The sequence below is a fragment of the Loxodonta africana genome, chromosome 3, assembly GCF_030014295.1.
Source record: "Loxodonta africana isolate mLoxAfr1 chromosome 3, mLoxAfr1.hap2, whole genome shotgun sequence".
NCBI classification, from domain to species: domain Eukaryota; kingdom Metazoa; phylum Chordata; class Mammalia; order Proboscidea; family Elephantidae; genus Loxodonta; species Loxodonta africana.
In genome coordinates, this window is record NC_087344.1 from 49,379,531 (window position 1) to 49,396,261 (window position 16,731).

Below are 16,731 nucleotides of genomic sequence, written 5' to 3' on the forward strand. Positions count from 1 at the left end.
TCCTGCTAAAGACCCAGCTGGGAGTTCTCGGTGGCTGGTCTGAGATGGCTCTGAATGACAGGGTTCTTCCTTGTCACCAAAATAATTGGCAGTTCACATGGCTGCCTTGGGATGACAACAGACCCTGCAGATGTAAGGGGGGTTTTCTTCATGCTTTTTCTCCTCGAGAGTCAAATCAAAGAGGGGGAAGTCACCCTCCATTTTTGGTCAGAGCCACTCAGCACAAAGGAATGCTGCATTTAAGACAAACCCAAAGCCCACTCTTAGCAGGACAGGATGCTTTTATTCAGCCACCATTGTACGCCGGAAACCCTGGTGGCGTGGTGGTTAAGTGCTACGGCTGCTAACCAAGAGGTTGGCAGTTTGAATCCACCAGGCGCCCCTTGGAAACTCTATGGGGCAGTTCTACTCTGTCCTATAGGGTCTCTATGAGTCAAAATCAACTCGATGGCATCGGTTTTTGTTTATTGTACGCAAGCCACATCGTCGTTAGCCACCGTCAAGTTGACCTCCAACTCATGGCAACCCCACGCACAATGCAACGTAAAGTTGCCTGGTCCTGCGCCATCCCCATGATCAGTTGTGGATCAGACCATTGTGATCCATATGGTTTTCTTTTTTTTTTTTAGTTATGTGTTTTTGGTGGCAGTATACACAGCAAAACATACATCCATTCATAATGCCTACACATACCGTTCAATGACATTGGTTACCTACTTCATAATGCGTCCCCACTCTCACTATCTCTACACGTTATTACAATACCATTAATTTAGACTCTCTGCCCCTTAAAGTGGAAACCCTGGTGGCATAGTGGTTAAGTGCTACGGCTGCAAACCAAGAGGTTGGCAGTTCAAATCCTTGGAAACTCTATGGGGCAGTTCTACTTTATCCTATAGAGTCGGTCTGAGTCGGAATTGACTCGACAGCAACGGGTTTGGTTTTTGGTTTTGGCCCCTTAAAGTTCTCATTTGTGCTTTAAATTAACTGTTGTCAGTTTGAACTCATGTAGAAGATTCTTTGTAAGAGTGCAGTGCTCAAGAGAAATACTATTAATTAAGATAAAGTGTTGTTTCATTTAATGATAGCTTCGTGGGATAGTTTTAGTTCAAGGTTTAAAGATTCACAGGTCCCCCAAGTCTAAACAGATCCAGTAAATCTGGTTTATATATGAATTTGAAGCTCTGTTCCCTGATTTTCTTCCTTTTGATCAGGACCCATCTGTCGGGTCCTTGATCAAAACATTCAGTCATTGTTGCTGGGCACCATCCATTTCTTCTGGTCTCATGACAGAGAAGTAGTAGTTCATGGAGGCAATTAAACCTGCAGCCCATTTCCTTCTCTGATTCCTGAGTCGTCTTCTTTCTGTCCTGCTCCAGGCAAATAAAGATCAGTTGTTGTATCTCGGGTGGCCTCTCACAAACTTTTAAGACTCCAGGTGCTACTTAGGTAGAACAGAAATTCTGAAAACAATTTTAGGCCAATTGGCTCCATAGACCTGCGAATCCATGACCCTAAACCTTTGAACAAGAGAAATAATCCCATGAAGTGTTTAATTGTACCTAAGTAGTATCAACAGGTAAGTCTGTTGTTATTGTTGGCTGCTATTGTAGTTGTAAAATTATATAAAACACTCTTGGGAAATAGTGAATTTTTGTCTATGGTGATGGGAAAATTGGTACTGACTAAGGGTAATGGTTACACAACTTGACTAATGTAACTGTTTTCACTAAGCTGTACCTTAGGGGGGAAAAATGGTGAAATGACCCACTGAATTTTCGTTGACTGATTTTTGGAAATACATCACCAGGCCTTTCTTCCTAGTCTGTCTTAGTCTGGAAGCTCTGCTGAAACCTGTTCAGCATCATACCAACATGCAAGCCTCCAGTGATAGACGGGTGGTAGCTGCACGTGAGGTAGATTGGCCAGGAATTGAACCCAGGTCTTCTGCATGGAAGGCGAGAATTCTACCACTGAACCACCAATGCTGCCTACATGCAAGCCATAAAACCTCCTTAATAACTTTGCCTTAGATAGAACTCTAACATCAATAATTCATTCAAGAAGGCAGACTCCAGAGGCCTGGCTCTGGTTCATCTTCTTTTTGTATAATTACTCTTCCCCCCACACAGGCCAGGCATGGTGATTTACAGAGATGTCGGGATACCTGGTTATAATTCCTCACTCCTGATGCATTGTTAGGCTTCCTCATATTGCAGAGTCATTTGCTGGATAAGGCTATTTAGGAAACAAATGCATATTTTAATAGCTAATATTGAATTTACGTTTATATCTCAGGTGTATAGGGAGAATCATGTGGCAATTAAAGGCAAATATATAATTTTTAGTCATGACTAGGGATTATTCTGCTGACAGAATAAGCGCTGACTTAGATATTTAACTGAATGTTAAATTTTTTAAAGCTTTGGGGATTTTTGACTGGTGATGGATGGCTCAGTACTTTCAAATTTTAGGTGGGAAAGGAAAGAAAACCCTGACTTTGCAGCTATGCCTAGGTGTCTTAGAAATATGTGGCCAATTCTTTAAATACACTCACAGTGTATTAGTAAGTGAACCAAACAAGCAGTACGTATACCATGATCCCGTGTGTGTGTGTAGGGGCGGTTTAGCCAACAGGCAAGGTAAGCACAGGCTTACTTGTGCTTACTTACTAATATGTAGTGAACAGTTTCACATATTTTTCACCACATTAGTAAGTACACACAAGTAAGCCCGTGCTTACCTTGCTTACTGGGTGGTCCTTCCCTGTTAGGGACTGTATATTTGAAAAGAGGCTTTGATTGTGTAGGAAGGTGCTTTGGAGTTGGGAGAGAGCCAGATGACAGCCATACCTAGAGGCAGAATCTTTGATGTGGTGAAAATGTGAAATTGTTTACTATAGATGACCGGGTAAGCAAGATAAGCACTGTGCTTACCTTGCCTGTTGGATAATCCACCCGTGGGTGTGTTTGTGTGTAGGTGTGTGTGTATGTTATTGCTGGGCACTGTAGAATTGATTCCAGCTTACAACAACCCCACGTGATAGTGTAGAACAGCCCCACAGGCTTACTTGGTTGTGATCTCTACAGAAACAGGTCACCAGATTCTACATATGTTCGTATGTATATATGGGAACAGTGGTGGCTCAGTGGTAGACTCCTTCCCTTCCATCGGGAGACCTGGGTTCGATTCCCGGCCAGTGCACTTCACCTGCAGCCACTAACTGTCTGTCTGTGGAGGCTTGTGTGTTGTTATGATGCTGAACAGGTATCAGTGGAGCTTCCAGATTAAGATGGACTAGGAAGAAAGGCCTGGCAATCTACTTCTGAAAATCAGCCAATGAAAACCCTGCGTATCCACAACTGATGGTATAGGTGTGGGCAGCATTTTGTTCTGTTGTGCACGGGGTCACCATGAGTCTGGGCTGCCTCAACAGCTGCTGACGACAACATTATGTGTATATGGATATGTGTATATGTATGCACATGCGCATACGTATACATATACAAAATGTGTACATATATGTATATGTGTATATATCTATTACATATAATGTGTGTATATATATTTCCAGACATCTTTCAATGCATATATAGAAGAATAAATGACAGAATATTAACGTGGGTTAACTCTGGGCTTATGAGGTTTTGCTGTTTTCATCTTTTTCTTTATGGAGAGCTTGTCATGCGATGAGCCGGGGGGATGGGGGGCGGTGCGAGTGCTTGATGCAGCCCACCTGTGCAGGTGGTATAGCCCTTCATGGTTTATCTATGTTTGCCAGCTGCCTATACAGATCTTGACATCAGTTTGATAAGTTTTGGTCTTAGCAGGGGTCGTTTTTAAAGGGAATGGAGCTATGTCTCTGCTATATCACTAAGTAACTGCCTTTGACTTTGACTTTTGGGTTCAGTGGAGCCCTGGTGATGCAGTGGTTAAGAGCTCAGCTGCTAACCAAAAGGTGGGCAGTTCGAATCCACCAGCCGCACATTGGAAACCTTATTGGGGCACTTCTACTCTGTCCTATAGGGTTCCTATGAGTTGGAATCAACTTAACAGCAATGGGCTTTTTGGGGGCTGGGGGAGAGGGCAAAAGTTTCAAAAGCTCCATGCTGATTTCCAAGGTTAAGTGAAGATGGTTCTTGGACCACTTGGGACAGGACAAAAGAACCACATACCTTCCTATCACCTCCATCCTGTTAAAACATCTGCTGAATGGGGGAGGCAGTTGTTTCTCCAGGCGATGGGATGCTAATGGGAGGGTAGAGGAATTAATCATTTCTTCCCACCAGGAAACAAGGAAGCCACGTTGTCCTCACTTTAAGTCAGCATTGCAAACGGCCATTCTGTAGACGGCATGGAGGACCATCAGCTGCGGCCCCTCCTGCACACTGGAAACCACCACCTGGAAGGAGAGCACCCACAGTTTACAGAGTGAAACTCTTCAAGCTCTGGGTCCCACACTTGTTGTTGTATGTTATTTTTAACCTGAAATTGGAAAGAAAGGCAGATTCGCAGTGTGCCTTTGCCTGGCCCTAGAGTTGAACCCTGCCGTTATAGAAGCTGTAGATTTTCTTTGTTTAAACAACTGGCCCATTGCCCCTGCCTTGACCTTCTCCCTCCGCTATAAATCTGTCTCTGTGTGGGGGGAGGTGAATGTCGTGTAAGATCCTGCTTCCGCCATACCTGTCACTGGGAGTTCAATAGAGCCCATAATTGTCACTTGATTTTCAGAGGCACTGTTTCTCTCGGGTGTTTGGAAGCAAGTCCAGAAGAATGTGGTAGGGAAGGGGCCATATATTTATTTCTAGGCTGAGGGTATTGAGTCGAGTTGCCATCCAGGCTCTCAGCTCGGTCCCCATTAAAAACGCCGAGCTGGAGAATTGTACTAATGTGCAGAGGGACCCTGAGAGGCTGGCCCTGCTGAGATGGTGATGGTCTGCACTTAATAGAGGAGATTTAAAATGTAGCAGGCAGGCTAAGCGTGATTTTAACTTGAGGCAGTAGCGTGGCTTCAGTACCAAGCCAGGAGGGGATGGGCTATTAATCCTTTTGACATTCCCTTTGAATACCATCATATTTCAGTCCTGTTAAGCGGAGGGGCCGTGGTTTATGGGACTCCCTCTGCAAGCAGGACCTCTTGCTGTGCTGAAGCTGCAGAACTCTGCCTGGCACTGTGCCTTTAAGAGGCCAGTTGGCTTCAGCCTGCCCCGCTGACCCTTCCTCTTCGCCAGCTCTGAGAGAAACCCAGGCAGCTCCCAGCCCCTTGGCTTGCCCATCTGTCACTGACCAAGCAAGGGGTCAGTGGTCCTGGCGCCCTTTAGTTGGAATGTTGAAAAAAGGAGGAAGATGAAAGGGTATCTGAGAAATAGAGGAAGAGAAGGGAGAGGTAGTCAGGCAGGCAGAAGAATCCAAAATTCCAATCGTGACTACCCCGTGCCTTCACTAATCCTCTCCTCATCTCCCCAGCTGAAACATTCAAGCTTGCATTTATTCATTCATCAAACAGTTACCAAGTGCCTGAAACTTGTGCATACTGCTAGGTGCCACGGATTCAAGGATGAACACACAGAGAAGCCCCTGCCCTTGCCAACTGACCACCTAGGAATGGGAAGGAAAAGCTATCCGCATGCTGAAGCTTTTAGGGGTATTGAAGGAGCTGGACAGTGTGTTGTGTAGGGTCAAGAGTGTGGAATCTGGAGAGATTGTCTGTGTCTTGAAGCCTGACTCTGGTATTTAACAAGCTGTGCGACTTGGACAAAGTCACTTCACCTCCTTGAGCCTCAATTTCCTCATCTGTAAAATGGGGATAATAATAGTACCTGTCTTATAGGGTTGTTGAAAGGATTAAGTTGGTCATTGCATGTACCATGTTTAGGAAGCATTCAGCAATGGCTGGGTTTTGCTATTAAGTAATTTCTAATGTAATCGGTATTGTAAAAGGGCAAGTACAGAATGCTAGGGAGATATATTACAGAGGAAGCTTGCCTCATACAGGAAATCAGAGAAGGCATCCGCAGCGATGCCACATTAAAGCTGAGACTTGAAAATAAACTCTTATTCTTTTCCCTCTGAGGGTTCAGTCTGCCAAGTGAGGCTTAATTGGATCCATGTCTTTTTTCTGCTGGGTTAGAATCTCCTTGAGGGCAAGGAGTATAACTTGTACATCTTTTTAACACTTTCTACTGCAATAAGCATTTCAGAGTGCTTTGTCCTTCATTGAACAACCAGGTAAATGAGTGACCGAATTGTACTCCCACACAGACATTGGAAGAAGATTTGAAGTTTAGAGTTTGCTCCAAACATGGCCTAGGAAAAGCTCCAGCCAGCCTTCTACATCTACAAAACCAGAATCAGTTGCCATCCAGTCAATCCGACTCATAGTGACCCCGTATGAGTCAGAGTAGAACTGTATTCTGTAGGGTTTTCAATGGCTGATTTTTTCAGAAGTAGATCTCCAGGCCTTTCTTCCAAGGCGATTCTGCGTGGACTCGATCCTCCAAACTTTTGGTTAGCAGTCGAATGCGTTAACCATTTGCATCACCCAGGAACGCAGCTCTACAAGGTTCTCCTTATCACACTGTTTCAGAATTTTCCAGTGAGTTACCAAGGAGCCGAATACAAAGCTCTTAGACTGTCAACGGGAAGGTCTCTCCCACACAGGCTGCCCCCTCACCCTTCCAGGTTTTTGAAGGACTTATGGGAGAGGAATGCAGGGAGCAAGGGGCCCAGGCAGCTTTGGAATGCTCCCTCTTTCACTGACCTTTGCCTTCTTCTCCTGCCCCACAGCCCCACTACAGGGGAGCTTTTAGGGGTGATACAACTCCCTCACCCAGCCAGTACTTTTAGCACCTTGATTTACAAAAGAGGTGTGATCCTGAAAATTTGTATATAAATCTTGTTTGTTTTGGTGAATATAGTAAAAAAACCTTCCAAGAGACGTGTTAATATACACTTTATACATAATTTAGTTTCCCTTTAGCTGCTAAATTAATTTTGCATGCACAGTGGCTTTACATTGGTACCCATGCTGGGCTGGCTTCTGCAATGCGAACCTGAGACTTTGGGTTCCTCTTTGCTCCACCCTCACCACTCTGTGATCATTTAGGACCCACCAGTAGTGGGCAGCTTCACGCGTCCCCACCCACCTCTCCCTTCCTCCCGCCTAGCAGTCTTGAAACCCCATGGGGGCACCGTCTGTAGGGTTGCGGAGTCAGAATTGACTCGACGGCAGTGGGTTTATTGAGGCTGTGGTCTCTGAGTCCCAGTAACACTGCCCGGCCACTTTGGCCTCTGGCGTCTTCCATCTTTCCCGCCACCTCAGTCTCTTCCCATGCTCCATTCTTCTGTGGTTCTGGCCAGAGGACCCCCTGGAAGAGGTAGAAATGGGATCATTGGCATAGAGTTGCCAGAAAATCCCTGTCCTCTTTCTCTGGAGTGTGAGGCAAGATTGGCCACACATGGTGTTCATGGCTGGACTCTTGAGGTTTTTCTGTGTCTTTGCTTCTCTAGAAGGTCCCTGGGTGGCTCAACTACTAGCCTAAAGGTTGATGGTTTGAACCCACTCAGCAGCCATGGACGAAAGGCCCAAGGCCCTGGACGCTCTGTTAACCCAAAACTGAAACTATTCCCGAAGCCCATTCTTCAGACAAAGATTAGAATGGAGCATAAAACATAAAATACTACTCTTGAAGAGTGTGCTTCTTAGTTCAGGCAGATACACGAGGCCAAATGGGCAGCTCCTGTCCAGAGGCAGGATGAGAAGTCAGGAAGGGACAGGAACTGGTTGGAGGGACATGGGAAACCTGGGGTGGAAGGGGGAGTGTGCTGTCAAATTACAGGGATTGCAACTAGTGTCATGTAACTATGTGTATATAAAAAAAAAAAAAAAACTTTTTTTTTATATATATATATATGTATATGTATATATGTATGTATGTATATAAATTTTTGTATGAGAAATTAACTTAAGCAGTAAGCTTCCACCTAAAGCACACATGCACACAGAAAAAAGATTATAGCCAAGAAACCTATGGAGCAGTTCTACTCGTTAACACAGAATCAACTAGATGGCAACAGGTTTGGTTTCTTTTGGTTTGCTTCTCCGGTATCCTATCCAAAGACTGTTCAGATTCTCCTATGCAGTAGCTCCTAGTATCTACGGAACAGGTATGAGTTCCAGTCCACAAATCAGTTGCGATTCTTGTACAGATTTTACAGATTTTCCTATAGCACAGTCAGCTTCAGTTTCGGCTCAGAACCCCCATTTAGCCAGACTGGTGGAAACGTGCTATCAGTCACTTCAGCTGGGGGCGGGGAGGTGTACAAAGTGCCAAAGGGTTGGGGCTGGGGTGGGGGTGGTGCAAGGGCATCTGTTCCTTGGTGTCATCTCTGCACCCGGACATCTGCAGAAACTCCCGTCAGCCCATCTGGCTCTCGGCCGGGAGCCACACGGCTGCTGCTGAGTTGCCCTTGGGGTAGGGTGCCTGGCTGCGCTGAGGCTCTCCATGGTATGTGAAAATAATTCCACTGGAGTCCCACTGAGGTGGGGCTCCAGCAAGCTTGTCTCTCTGGGTCCCGCTCTGCCGTGGTCTTGTCCACAACGCCATCCAGGTTTTCCCCTTTGGAATTATTCCTTAGTACTTGGGCGACACTCTCTAAGTGACCACTTAGTACAAGCTGTCCCTTGTTGTGGTTGTGTGCCGTCAAGCCTATTTCAACTCATAGTGACCTTACATGACACGGTAAAGCTAGCTGTCCCATAGGGTTTCCTAGGGTGTAATCTTTACAGGAGCAAATCACCAGGTCTTTTCTTCTGCAGAGCAGCTGGTGGGCTCAAACCTCTGTCCTTTCATTTAGCAGCCGAGCGCCACCAGGGCACCTTTGTTCCACGTTAGACTTGCTTAATTATGCCTACCTCTGCCACTAAAACATCACCTCCTTGGGGGCTGGCAACAGCCTGTTTTATGTATCTGTTCCTGGAACCCAGCATGGGGCCTCGTGAAACAGTGGGTGAGAAAGTTTGCTGAGTTAAAATGCAAAGAATATTCCAGCATCTGGAGTTGGCAAACCCTAGTCCTGATGGTAAATAGAAAACAAGCCCTGTTTGTCTCCCCATTAGTCCTCTTGTGAAAAAGAAAATAGGCGAGAACATTCAGATTGACCAGGGACAAGGACATAAGGCTTGACAGACGAGATGGTAAGCACCACGAAGGGTAAACCCCATTTATCTCTTCCCTCCCCTTGTCTGGCTGTGGCACCTGCCTGGATAGAAATGCCCCGTAAATGATTCTGGAATGTCCCTTAATAGGACAGAAGCAAAACCCAAGCCCTGGAAAGTCACTGACAAAGGCCCAGGATCATAATAACCCTGCTGGACAGCAGGGAGACAGCAGTTCAGCTGGCTCCTGGGAGAGCTTCCCAGTTGGTAAACTTAAAGGCAGGGATCATCTTGAGGATTTCAGATTGGACTCAGAGGAGATCTGCAACAGTCTCAAGCTCCATGCCCTGAAGGCTCTGCTTTCTGATAGAGGAGTGTTTGTTTCTCCCAAGCCCTCCCCAATTAACCAGAGGCTTAAAAAAATACAAAAAACAAAAACACCATTGCTGTAGATTCGATTATGACTCATGACGACCCATGTGTTACGGGGTAGAACTATGCTCCATAGGGTTTTCAGTGGCTGTGACCTTTCAGAAGTAGATTTCCAGACCTTTCTTCTGAGGCACCTCAGGGTGGATCCAAGCTGCCAACTTTTCAGTTAGTAGCTTATAGTCACTTGTGAGTTCATCTCACCAAATATTCAGGGAACACTGTGCCTGGCGCTGAGCTAGGCCCTGGGGATACAATGGCTGTTAGTTACACTCCTAGAACCTCCATCAGAGAAAGGGCATACCATCCATAAACTCAGCAACAAATAAATAACTTATTGTAGGTCATAAAAGCTACAATAAAACCAGGCAATTTGAGCGGGAGTGATGATGGATGGGAGAGCCAGTTTACGTTGATGGTAGCAACTGACTTCTCTGAAGTGGTGCCACCTGAGCTGAACCGTTAATGACAAGAAGGAACCAACCAGTGGTGTGCTGGTAAATGTTTAACAGCCTGCTCTCCAGGGGGAAAAAAGCCCTGATTTGTAGTGTTTGCCGATTTCCGTGGTGTAAATATTCCCACCACAGCCAAATTCAAGCTATCCCTGTGATGTCTTGGGAAGAAATGCGCATGATCAGCTCTGAGTTGGCGTGAGTTGGCCTAGCACTTACTAGAGCCAGATATGCAAAGACCTGAAGAATGAGCTTCCCAGGCAGAGGAAACAGCAAATGCAAAGGCCCTGAGGCAGGAATAAGTATGGTGTGTCCAAGGAAGAGAAAGGAGGCCCATGTGGCCTGGTCATAGTGAGCAAGGCACAGAGAGAGGATAAGGCTGGAGATGGAGAAAGGCCAAGTCACATAGGTCTTGTGGACTGTGGGAAAGAATTATGGTTATGAAAGCCTTTAAAAACATAAATGGCAATACCAGAATACCATAGTGCTGCTGCTAACGATAACATTGACAATAAAAAAAAAATGCCACCAAGTTGACCACAAGTCATGGCAACCCCATGTGTGTCAGAGTAGAACCGCGTTCCATGGGGTTGTCAATGGCTGATTTTTGGAAGTGGAGCAGGCTTTTCTTTCGAGGCACCTCTGGGTGGACTCAAACCACTAACCTTTCTGTTAGCAGCTGAGCGCATTAACTGTTTGCACCACCCTGGGTCTCTGCCACCTATAAAAGCAGCAGAAGAGTCCGCACGATGAGGACTAGGAGGAGGAGGGGGACTTGCTCAAGCAGTTCTTGAAAATTTGTTTTAACTTGACTGATAAAATAGTTGGAGACCATGGTCACTGCCCTAGCTCACATACCATTCCCCCGTGTCTGATGGTAGCATTTGTTTACTGCTCCAGAAGATCGAATATTTCAACTGAAAAAGGAATATTGTAGTGATAAATACGTCCGCACACCCACCATCTGCATGAAAATGTCACTGGGACGGAAGTTGAGCATGGTGTGTAGCTTATAATGCTTACAATAAAAATGCAATGGGGTGGCTCACCAGAGGCAGCAAGAACACAGAAAAGACTTTTAACCTCGCTGAGTTCCTCGTTCCTTATTTTACCAGCCCTGGTGGCGCAGTGGTTAAGAGCTCAGCTGTAACCAAAAGGTCAGCAGTTCAAATCCACCAGCCACTCCTTGAAAACCATATGGGCAGTTCAACTTTGCCCTATGGGGTTGCTATGAGTCAGAATCTACTCGATGGCCACGGGTTTGGTTTTTTTGGTTGGTCACAAGACCAAGAAGAAACCAGCCAGAAGGGAATTAGAGCAATAGCTAAGTCTTAGCAAGGAATTAGCCTCTCTAAGAACTGGTTTAGAGGCAGTGGTTGGTGATTCAGTGGTAGAATTCTCATCTTCCATGTGGGAGACCTGGGTTCGATTCCTGGCCAATGCACCTCAAGCACAGCTACTGCCCATCTGTCAGTGGAGACTTTCTTGTTTCTATGGTGCTGAACAGATTTCAGTGGTGTTTCCAGACTAAAACAGACTAGGAAGAAAGGCCTGGCAATATACTCCCAAAAATCAGCCAATCAAAGCCCTATGCATCACAACGGTCCAGATTACAACTGATCATGGAGATGGTGCAGGACCAGGCCGCGTTGCATTCTGTTGTGCATGCAATCACCGTGAGTCGGAGACTGATTCTAAGGCTGCCCCCAACAGCATCAACAAGAATTGGTTAGAGCGAATCCCAATCGATCAGTTCTCATCTCCTGTCCCTGTTCTCCACGGGAAACCTCAACATGATGGGAGGGGCTAGGGCAACATGATCAGACTTCAAAGGGAAATCTTTTGCAAATGAAGAAGCCAGAGAAGATTTCAATTACACCTGCTTATTTATTTATTGGACTTTTCAAAAGATGTGCCCCATCCCCTCTGGGCATGGGTCTATAATTCAAAACCAGAATCATTAGTATACACTTCAGAAGTCAGAGAAGTACCCCGTAGGCTCCCTGCACCAGGATTTGACGCTCAAACAAGAGAGGCCGTAGGAAGAAGGCGGTAGCCTTTACCCTCCCCTTGATCCATCTCATATCAGCTCCATTTTGTTCCACATTTTCCCTCTACCGCATTTACGAGTGTCTCTGCAAACCCCACCTGCCCCTGTTTTAGCATCTCTGCCACTGGGTTATGTAAGCTCCAACAAACTGGCCCTCTCCCTTGTCTGCTGGCTGGGCTGGAGGTCCCTCGCTCTGCTGCGTGACATACTGAAGCACATCTTTGCCTCTGGCTGACTCTCCCATCTGAGCGGATGTGTCTTCTGTCTGGTTATTCATCAGTTCTCAAAGGACAGGTCTGAGGAGAAGGAGAAGCAATGAGGGAGGAAGGGAGCTATGTTCTTTGTTTACTTCTCATTTCTCTTGGGGTCCTAAATTTGCTGTTTTTTTAAAGGCTTCAGGACCTGGGCAACTCAGAAGGCTGAGGAAGCCAATCTTCTTGTAGTGCAAATGATTAAGAATTCACCTACTAGCCAAAAGGTTGGTGGTTCAAGCCCACCCCGAGGTGCCTGAGAAGACAGTCCTGGCCATCTGTTCCGAAAGGTCGCAGCCTTGAAAACCCTGCATATGTGGGGTCAGCATGAGTCGGAACTGACTTTGTGGCAACTAACAACAACAACAGGGGTTCCTAAAGTAGAAAGCTTGGTTGGGCTGATGGGTTTCCAGAATGCTCTAAAATCGTTTGCGATGTGTGTGTGTGTGTATTTTTCTGTGAAGAGAATTCACTGCTTGATCACATTTACAAGGGAGTTTGTTGTCATTGCTGTTGTTAGTTGCTGTCAAGTCGGCTTCAACTTGTGGTGGCCCCACATCCAACAGAACGAAACGTTGCCTGGTCCTGCGCCATCTTCACGTTTGTTGGTAATGAAGAGGTTTATGACTACCAAAAGGTTAGAAACCAAGTAACAAAAGGTAGAGATGCCCCCCTAAAAAAATAGATGAAAAACACAGAAATTTGCATACAATTTCAGGGTCTTCACAGACTCTACATGACACGCACCCAAAATGTTTATCTCAGAACTGGACTTGGGAAAGTGTTGTGTTTGTGGGTGAGGCCTCAGTCGGCTCTGGGTCTTCAGCCTTTTCTTGGATGCCCTTTGCTTTTTGAAGGGCCCCTGGCAACAAACCCCTGTAATTAAAATGTAAAAGGATTCTTTCTGATGTGTTCCGTTAATGAGTAAACACGTGCTTTTGGTTTGTACCCTCTTTCCAGCACCCTCCTCATTTCTCACTATTTCCTTCTTAGCCGGAGAATTAGAAAAACAGAAATTTACAGCTGAAATCTATTCTTCACCCAGTTATTCTCCCTCCATTATTTTATTTATTTATTTGGCAATTTTCACTTGCTATGTCTCAGACACTGACTGCCAAGCAGACAATCCTACTTACTAGTAACCTTATCAGATACAGACTAATACTATTCGCATTTTACAGATGAGGAAACTAAAGCTTTCAAAGGTTCGGAAAAATCCCCAAGGTCACACAGTTTGTAAACAGTACAGCAAGGATTTGGACCCAGGTTGTCCAAGGGCAACCCAGGTATATGTTGGAGTCTTTGAGGTTGCAGCCTGAAAACTAGACCTCTTATACTGCAAATTTCATGAAAGAGAGTAGTCAAGAGCATGTTCGCTGCAGACAGACTGGTTCCCCAATGAAAAGGAAGAGAAGGGGCTGGGAAAATGTGGCTCATATATGAAAGCCAACTGGGTTTCCTTGTGCTGAACTTCCAGGATTAGCCAGACACAGCACCCAGTGTGGGCCTTGGAAAAGCAGAAGTCAGCTCACCCTCAAAAGAGAAAGAGGTGACTTGGCTATGCATGTCTGGTTCCTCCTTCCAAACTCATCCATCAGACAAGCCTTAGCTCCCCTGGAAAAAAGTGGGGAAGGAGGCCAAAAGTACTGTACCAATTGACCCTTCATGTGAAAGGAATGTCTGCAAAATGTTTTATCTTTCCAGTTCTGTTTCTTCTATGTCCAAAGGCATTTATGAAGAATATATCATGAAACCTGGCTTTTATTAGTTAATGAAGCTGCCACAGGCATTGAACTCCTGACTCAGGGTCATGAAAAGCTCAGACTAAAAACTCCAGTGAGACAGCTTCAAGAAGTAGTTGTCAGCCTGCCAGTGGCCCAGAAGAACCCTTTGACATTGAGTTGATTCTGACTCATGGTGACCCCACGAGTGTCTGAGTAGAACTGTGCTCCATCAGGTTTTCAGTGGCTGATTTTTTGGAAGCAGATCCCCAGGACTTTCTTCCAAGGCACCTCTGGGTAGATTTGAACCACCAGCCTTTCTGTTACTAGCTGAGTGCTTAACCATTGGTGCTACCCAGGGACTCCAAGTACCTGGTGGACAGGTCTCAGTGAAGCTCCTAGACTAAGACAGGCTAGGAAGAAAGACTGGGTGATCTCCTTCCAAAAATTAGGCAATGAAAACCTTATGGATCACAACAAAATATTGTCCAATATAGTGCTGGACTGAGTTTGAAATGACTTGTTACACAGCAATTGATGACTGATACAGAGAGAGGCATGGCCTGGGGGCAGCATGTTGAGTCTGGAAGAGCAGAATGCAGGGAAAACATGGTGAGAAGAAGCCAGATAAAGAGCTCTGTGAGTGGGGATGGCGGGGAGAGAGAGACAGGAAGGGGTTAGAAAGGGTGTGGGGGCTGGCCCTGGGTTTGGGTTTTAACCTAAAGGCTAATAGAAGCCACCGAAGGGTTGAAGCTAGGGAAAGACATGATCCAATTTGCATTTATAATATCCCCCCTGGCTACAGTATAGAGAAAAGATTGGAGGGGCAGTCATCTCAGTCATCTATGACATGCTGATGGTTTGGCCCAGGGTGGTGGCAGTGGGGATGGAGAGAGTAGGTCCCAAAACCATTTGGGAGAAGATCCCATAAGACTTGGTGATTCACTGAGTGGGTCTTGGGTGGTGGTCAGGGTGAGGGAGACATCATGAGTATGCAGGTTTCCACAGTCCTTGTCTCTGTTGGGAGTCCCTGGGTGGTGCAGTCAGTTAAGCGATTGACTACTAACTGAAAGGTGGACAATTTGAGTCTATCCCGAGATGCCTCAGAAAAAAGGCCTGGCAATCTGCTTCCAAAAGTTCTCAGCCTTGAAAACCCTATGGAGTGCGGTTCTACTTTGCACACGTGGGGTCAGCATGAATCAGAATCAGCTCAAAGGCAACGTGTTTTTCTTTTTCTTTTTTTGTCTCTGTCTTTGGCCTAAACTGCAGGCACTGAGATGCTGTGTTGGTTGAGGTTGATGCCAACAAGGCTGAAACGACACTGTTCTCATCGTAAAAGTTTTGATGCATTCTGAAAAGCAGGTTTGGCCTGAAGGTCTAACCCTATTGGACAAGAGGGGAAATGGAAAGTGGGCCCTGGGAAAGGGAGCATTTTGCTATCCTCTGGGCTCTGATGGATCTCTCCGACCTGCCAGAAAGCCACACACTGGAAGCTGCACAGTTTATTTCATGAAAGGTCACTCTGGCTTCTCCCCGGCCCCGGTACCTGACAGTTAAATCATCTGTTATTACCCAGAGAACCAGAGCTGGCCCTCCAGGAGGAGAGAAGCGTTGAAAGTCAAAAGTTGGGGGCAGAACTAGCCCAGGCATCAGCAGACTGGACTAGTCCCCTAGTGCGATCGGTAGCGAAATCAACGGACAGCAACTGCAAAATGAATCCTTCCTTTCCATTCCCACCTTTTCCCATTCTCCCTCATACACCATGGTAAAGAGCAACCAGGTATCCCTGGTCCTCGTGGTCCCTGGGTGGCGCAAAAGTTCGTGCTCGACTACTCATGTAAAGGTTAGTGGTTCAAACCTACCCAGTGGCCCCACCAAAGAAAGCCCTGGTCGTCTGCTTCCGTAAAGATTACAGCCAAGAAACCCCTGTGGAGCGAGACTGCTCTGTAACACGCGGGGTCTCCATGACTCAGAATCAGCTCAGTGGAAACGATCGGATTGGTGGTGCTGGGACTTCAGAATGGCAAGGTGTGATAGCTTCGCCAGAGATATTCATGCATCAGTTAGTATTTTACACAATAATGCCGTGTAACAAGCAACCCCAAAGCTGCAGTGATCTATGTGCACCTCTGATCCTGACTGAGCATGCTCAATACCTGGGGGTCATCAGACTTTCACCTGGGCAAACTGGGATTACTTGGCTCTGCTCCATGTGTCTCTTGTCCTTCCGCAAGTTAGCCTGGGCTTGTTTTCATGGCAACAGTGATGGTGCAAGAGAGGAGAAGCCTAATTGCACACGTGATTTCCATACCTCCGCTTGTGACATGGTTGTTAGTGTTTTGTTGGCCAAAGCAAGGCACATGGCTAAGTCCCAGGGAGAAGAACTGGGGACATTCTGTAATTAACAGCACCATGGTTTAAATGCTGGCTGCTGTTGTTTATGAAGCTGGCACTGTGCCTGGTTATTTTACATTAACTCAGTGGTTCTCAACTGGAGCAATTTTGCCCCCCAGGGGACATCTGGCAGTGTCTGGAGACATTTTTGTTGTCATAATTTGGGAAGGGGGGTTACTGGCATTTAGTGAGTCCAGGCCAGGGATGCTGCTCAGCATCACACAGTGCATAAGACAGAGTGCTCCAAAGGAGGATTACCCAGCCCAACACGTCAATA